This window comes from Hippopotamus amphibius, chromosome 1 (genome assembly GCF_030028045.1).
Source record: "Hippopotamus amphibius kiboko isolate mHipAmp2 chromosome 1, mHipAmp2.hap2, whole genome shotgun sequence".
NCBI classification, from domain to species: Eukaryota; Metazoa; Chordata; class Mammalia; order Artiodactyla; family Hippopotamidae; genus Hippopotamus; species Hippopotamus amphibius.
The window spans coordinates 113,586,581-113,594,303 of record NC_080186.1 but is presented as its reverse complement, the minus strand read 5'-3'; positions in this window follow the sequence as shown (position 1 = coordinate 113,594,303).

Here is a 7,723-nt window from a genome sequence, read left to right as displayed (position 1 = left end):
TCCCCCAAATGATACCTCCTGATTCAACCTCTGTCCTGAATGTGGGTCCTGACGCATCGCTAACCATTAGGTATAATAGAAACCAGCTCTTACTAAGTGCCAGGCACGGTTCTAAGCACTTACATGTACTAACTCATTTAATCGTTGCAACAGCCTTCTGAGATAAGCAACTGTGACGGTCATTCCCATTTTAGAACAATGAGGAGCTAAGTGGCATAACCCAGGCCTCTGACCCTGGAGTCTGCACATCTACCACTGCCACGCCACTTCTTGTTCAATAAGCAGGGCTGTGACTACCCATTAGTCAAGCCCCGATTGACACAGTGGATCCAAATGGTGGCTCACAGCTAGGAGCTAATCCCTAGTCAGTGGTTCTTGCCTTTCTGGATCACAGACTCTTTTGGGAATCTGGTGGAAGCTATAGACACTCACCCAAGAAAAATGTACTAGTGCATACACACACACACACACACACACACACACACACAGAGACATGCTTTAGGAAATTCACAGATCCCCCTCACAAGGCTTTCCATGGCAAGTGGGTGATGGGGGCAGACCTCTGCAGTGAGTGCCTCAGCCAAGGGCTATTCTCCAGTCTGGAATGAAAATGCAAGCCTTTGAGTTCTACAAGGTTTAGTCTATTGAGAGAGTGGAAATAAAATTCCATCTCTACCTTTACTTACTTTACCAGAGAACAGACCAGAAAGCAGCCTGTCCTGAGAGCCCCCATCTTTGGATCAATCTAATGTCCCAGCGTCTTTCCCACACTCAGACAGCTGAACACTGCTGGAGGAAATCTCATGATTCTGCCGACCTATGCCAATGCGCATTTACGGTTTCTAATCCCAGCTGGGTCTCTAACACTACTTGGCAACTCTTACTTGCACCAGATAAACACTCACACCCAGTTCTCACAATGAGCTTTAAGAGTTTCCATCTGTTAGAAAAAGAAAATTGCACAAATTTCAATTCACAACCTCCAGGGTTTTTATCCCTCCAGTTGTGTTCTTGATGCTTTCATTTGTCTATTTGGATAGTTATTTATTTATAAGAGGCTACCCTGCCTGGCACTGGGCTGGGCTCTAGGATACCTACCATGGTCTTTGTTCTCACAGAGCATACAGCCCAGAGAGAGACTATCATTCAACAGATATGTAGAGATATGATGAGGGGCATTAAGGGGAAGGAGGGCGTATGATTGAATATATTAATCTGGAGGTTTCAGAAAGGCTTTCCTGAGGAAGTGACATTTAAAGCTGAGTCTTGAAGGATGATATGTCAGTTAGGAACGCTTTGGACTGCACATAAGAGAAAACCTGACTAACCTGACTAGCCATGAGTGAAACCAGAAGAATATTTAAGAAGCTTGGGAGCAAAGGGTTCCGGGACTTTTAAGTGACTCAACAATGTAAAAACCACGAGTTGACACTTCTGCAATTTTCTTGGCTTGTCCCTCCGTTGTGCGAGAGGTGCCGCAGACTCAAGCATGACTTCCTTCGACAACATCACCCCAAAGAACAAAGAAGAGAAAGGGCTCTGATTCCCAATCAGCTCTCTTTCATCCACAAATTCTCAGCCGTTTTCCTCTTGTGTCTTTTTTTTTCTTCCTCAAAAGTGGGTCATATGCCACCTCAGGCATAGAGGAAGTAGGTTACCATGATTGACTTAGTCTGATTACGAGTCATCCCATAGCACAGTGAGGACCCTACCTTCTCTGAAGATGCTGCTGCCTATTGGGTCCTTCAGATGAGGGTCACAGGGACCACCAGTTCTGGACATGAAAGCCTAGATAATTCAAACAAACCCTCATACCAATAAAAACTAAAAACAAAAGAAAACAAACCCAACAACTTAAAAAACTCATCTTAAAAGCATCAGAGAAATAAGGAGATTTGAAAAATTACTGAATTGAGATGCTGAGGATGGGAAAGTGAAGTGAAACCTTCCCTAAAGGCTGCTTATGCCTTGGGGTTTTTGTTTTGGAAAAGGCTGAGCTGCAACACTGGCAGCCTCAAGGGGCTAGGAGGAAAATTTCAGAATTAAGTGGTTCCAGATTGCTAGCACCCTCAGGAGCTGGCAAAATAAATTCTCTTTAGTGGAGATGATATTATCTTCAGCCTCAAGGAATTTCTATAAATAATTTCTCAAAAACAATGTCCAGCACACAGATATAACCCAAGGTTATAAAACAGCATAAATAAGAACAATAGGGACTTCTCTGGTGACGCAGCGATTAAGAATCCGCCTGCCAATGCAGGGAACGTGGGTCCAATCCCTGGTCTGGGAAGATCCCACATGCCTCAGAGCAACTAAGCCTGTGCGCCACAACTACTGAGCCTGCAAGCCTAGAACCGGCGCACCACAACTCAGAGTATCCCCTGCTCGTCTGCTCGGAGCAACTAGAGAAAGCCCGTGCACAGCACTGAAGACCCAACGCAGCCAATAAATAAATAAGTAAATGAAAGAAAGAAGAAAGAAAGAAAGAAGAAAGAAAAAGAAAAGAAAGAAAGAGAGAGAGAGAGAGAGAGAGAGAGAGAGAGAGAGAGAGAGAGAAAGAAAGAAAGAAAGAAAGAAAGAAAGAAAGAAAGAAAGAAAGAAAGAAAGAAAGAAAGAAAGAAAGAAAGAAAGAAAGAAAGAAAGAGACTTTAGCCCCTTGAGTGCAAACTTAACGGTCCACAGACAGGAAAGGGGAGTAGTTTCTATAATGGATAAATTAATTTTGGTGAAATGCAAAGCATAAATCAATGGCAATTTGAAATCATAATCATGCATTTAACATGTCTTAAACATTTTAAATGGTCTATCTTCTATACCCATGTTTTAAAAAATAACTTTATTGAAGCATATTCTTCATATCATTGAATTCACCTTTTTCAAGTGTACAATTTAATAACATTTTTAGAAATTTACCAAGTTGGGTATCCACCACCATTAATCAGTTTTTTTTTTTACAAAGAGTTTGATTTTTATTGATATTTAAATATATTAAATATTTCACTGAAATACATGGTACACTACCCTCCCCCCATTAATCAGTTTTAAAACATTTTCAGGACTTTCCTGGCGGTCCAGTGGTTAGGACTGTGTGCTTTCACTGCTGAGGGCCCGGGTCCAGTCCCTGGTTGGGGAACTAAGATCCCACAAGCTGCGTGGTATGGCCAAGAAAGAATTTTTTTTTCATCACTCTAATAAGATCCTTCATGGCACATTTACTCTTAACCCTTTTCTCCCTCTCCTACTCCAGGCAACCACTAATCCACTCTCTGTCTCATTTAGCTTTGCCTTCTCTGGATGTCTCATATACACAGAATCATATAATATGAGGTCTCGTGTTTGACTTCTTTCACTGAGCATGCTTTTGATGTTCATCTATGGCATAATGTGGATTTTATTCCTTTTAATTGTTGAATTGTATTCCATTGTATGGACATACTACATTTTATCTATCTATTCTCGAGCTGATGGACACTTAGGATATTTCCAATTTGGTTTCTGTTTTGACTGTTATATAATGGAATAATACTGCTAAAAACATTTGTGTGCAAGTCCTTATGTGGGTATATATGTTTTCATATCTCTTGAGTAGTTACCAAAGAGTGGAATTGCTGGGTCGTATGGTAAATGTATGTTTAACCTTTTGAGAAACTTCCAGTTTTCCGAAGTGACTGGGCCATTTTTTATTCCCACTAGCAATGTCTAAGGCTTCCTGTTTTTCCACAACCTTGCCAATATTTGTTTTTATCTGTCTTTTTGTTTTTGTTTTCGTTTTGGCTGCCACGCGGCATGCGGGACCTTAGTTCCCTGACCCGGGATGGAACCTGCACCCCTTGCAGTGGAAGCGTGGAGTCTTAACCACTGGACCCCCGGGAAGGTCCCCGTCTTTTTGATTATAGCCATTTTAGTGGGTGTGAAATGGTACCTCACTGTGGTTCTGATTTCCATGTCCTAATCACTAATGATATTGAGCATCTTGTCATATGCTTATTAACAATTTTTGTATCTTCCTACGTGAAGTGTCTATTCAAATCTTTTGCCTATTGTTTGATTGGATTGTTTGTTTTCTTATTATTAGTGTGGAAGAGTTCTGGCTGTTCTCTTCTGGATATACACCATGCTGTCCTTAAGTAGAATTGTCTCTTACGCACAACTGTACTCTTGGTCTTGGATCTCCCTCTCGGAATAATATACTATTCTTGACATCTTTGGTAGTGGTCTAGTTTTTCCTAATAACTTTGATATGTTCTGTGAAAGCCTGGAAATTTTTATTGAATATATGGTGTATGTAGTATTAAAATTAAAAATAATTTTAGAGGCACACTGTCTGTATTAGCTTCCTATGGCTGCTGTTACAAATTACTACAAATTTAGTGACTTAAAACAACAGAAAGTTATTTTCTTACAGTTCCAGAGGCTAGAAGTCCAGAAGTCTGGAAGCCAGAGTCTTATGGAGCTAAAATCAAGGTGTTAGCAGGGCTCCTGAAGCAGCCTTCTGGAGGCTCTAGAGCACAGCCTAGAGCATGGGCTTAGTTGGTCCGTGGCATGTGGGATCTTCCTGGACCAGCCCAGCTTTGACAGGGCTTAGAGAACAAGAGGAAAGAGGTGTGTGTGACATGAAGGCAGGAGACTGGGCAGAGGCCAAATGGCAGAAGGCTGGGGCAACTGTGTGGGGGTGTTTTAAACCTTGTCCTAAGGGACCAGTGGGACGTCATTGAGGGATTTTAGAGCAGCAAACTGACCTGCTCAAATCAGTTAGCAGGTCAGTCTGCCTGGAGTGTAGGGCATGGACTGGACAGGATCAGGAGAAGAAGCCAGGAGACTAGTTGGGAAGCTGTTTCAATAGTCCTGAGGGTTGATGGAAGCTTGGACTAGGGTAGAGGCAGTGGAGAGGTAAGAAATGCAGTGTCCTTGTGCCCTGTGTGCATTTAACAACTATGTGCAGCACTATTTCTCTTTTTTCTTTTTAGATCAATATGTTTATTGAAAGACAGGAGCAGGGCCTCTCCTCTCCCCTGGAGGTCCTGGGGGCATCAGCCCCAGGCTCTGAGCATCCAGGTGCCCTGTAGCCCGAGAGCACACTAACTCATTTTTGTATGTAGTTAAAAATACTGTTATATGGCCTACCCTCTTATATACTGTAACTACCTATACGTTCGCTTATATATACATGCTTGCACATATATTTTGTGTGCACCCAAACAGAGTTGTGCACCCAAAACCAAGGCTGCCATATTTTTTTTTTAACTTTTGGCCCCATAGTATGGCATGAAGAATCTTAGTTCCCCCATCAGAGATCCAACCCGTGCCCCCTGCAGTGGAAGTGCCGAGTCGTAACGACTGGACTGCCAGGGAAGTCCCATGGCTGCTGTATTTTATGAGTGATTTAAGGGATTTCCAAAGGTTATGTTGACTCTGTAACGTCTGCCTTATGTACTGACTTTAGAACCTAACCTTGGTATAAAGTGCAACTCCATTGCTGATGGATTTAAGAGCTATTTAGGAGATTCGGTGACTGATTGGAATAGAGGGAGAAGAAGAGGGATTAATTAAAGAATGACATTCCCAGGTCTGTTGCCTAAGCAACTGAGTAGATGGTGGTTCTGTTTATTAAGATAGGGTCCACAGGGGTAGGGATAGTTGGAAAGTAGAGATGATGAGCTCATGTCAAAAATGCAGAAAGAGGTTGACAGATTGAATAGTGAACTCCCATATGCCCACCATCTAGATACTACAAGTCACTTACTGCTACATTTTCTTTTTCACATCTTCCCATATACCCAGAGGAGTTCATTTTTGAATAAGCTGAATGTGTGTTATCTAAGGGACTTCCAAGTGTCGTGTCTAGAAGGACATTCAAAGAGCAGGCGACACATGCTGCCTCCTCTTTTTGCTTCCCATTCACACTCAATTCCCTAGAATGTGGCTTTTGACATCTGCCTCCTGAAGGTGTTTTTCACTAAGGACACTGACTACTGAGGACTCCAAAACTGATCTCATTATCGTCCTCCTGTAAAACCCGCTCCTCCTCCTGCATCTCCTACCTTGCAGTTACCCAAACCTCAAACTTGGGAGTCAGGTTAGACATCTCCTGCAGCAGACAGGTTCTGTCCATCCTATCTCCTAAACGTCTTTAAAAGATGTCCTCTCCCTTTCCATCCTCTCTACCATGAAAGTTCTGGATCTCAGAGTTTCTCACTTATATTGATATTGAAGAATTACAGTTTCAACCTCTGAACGGGTTCCAGTCTCTACCCTCTCTCCAGCTCATCTATTCCTACCCACTTGTCTGTCCATCTAATTTATCTTTTTAAAAAATAAATTTGTTCACATCACTTTTTTTTTTTTTTTTGGCTGTGTTGGGTTTTTGTTGCTGCAAAGCTGGCTTTCTAGGCTGAGGTGAGCAGGGCCTCTTCATCACATTGCTCGAGCTTCTCAGTGTGGTGGCTTCTCTTGCTGCGGAGCATGGGCTCTAAGCACACGGGCTTCAGTAGTTCTGGCATGCAGGCTTAGTAGTTGTGGCACACGGGCTTAGTTGCTCCGCGGCATGTGGGATCTTCCTGGACCAGGGCGCAAACCCGTGTCCCCTACATTAGCAGGCAGATTCTTAACCACTGAGCCATCAGGAAAGTCCTGTTCACATCACTTTTCTTTTACAGCCCTTTACGGGTGCTCATCCCCAGGTTGGCGTGACTTCTATAGTGCTTCAAGATCTTCCAGAAAGCATGACTAAGCCTAAATTCCCAACTTCATGCCTAGCTACTCCCCCACACTATTTTTATTACTTAGTGGCTCTTCAAATATACCAACCACACTTCCTGCTTTATTGCCTCCTCAAGAAGACCTACCTGAAAGCAAGGCTAGGTGGCTCCCACAGAATCCTGAGAATATCTATCACGAGATACTCAAGTCTCCACAGAGCTAAAAATCTTTGAGGATGATTTTTTAACATTCTTTATAGCCAGAATACTTAGAACTCTGTTTAACACAAACAGACACTCTGTTTACTTTAGCTGAACTTTGCATACACCCAGTGCTTTGTCATCCTCCCTTTCCCTTCCAGCAAAATCCTACTCAAGCTTGCAGTCCTCCACGCAACTTTCCCTGGCTCCTCCAAGTAGTTAGGGTCTCTGACGCCTATATCTGAACTTAATACATTTTATTTTACTTATTTTTTCTTCCAGTTTTATTGAGATATAATTGACATACAGCACTGTATTGAACTTAATATATTTTAAGTTTTTCTATACAACGAATTGCCATAAATGTTAACACTTTCACCTTTTGGTAACTAGCAGCAATTCTATCCATGCTTTGGGGCTCTATGGAAAGCCACCTCCTCCATTTAACAGTACCCTGATTCCTAGAGATAATTACTTCTGTCGACTTAAAAAAAATGCACAACGTGAGAGTTGCGAGTTAAGTTTTATTTGGGGCAAAATGAGCACTGCAGCCCCGGAGACAGCATCCCATAAAGCTCTGAGAAACTGCTGCAAAGAGGCAGGGGGGAAGGTCAGTATAAATGTGATTTTGGTGAAGGGGGAGTAATGCAATCAAGCACTTTTTTTTTTTTTGGGGGGGGTACACCAGGTTCAATCATCTGTTTTAAGCACATATTTTTTTACAGACGTTTCTGCTAGTCTCCTGCAGGTTACTGCCAGTCACGAGGAGCAGACGTCACCTGGGAGGATTTTAGTGCTTTTCTAGATATGAGGAGATACAAGAA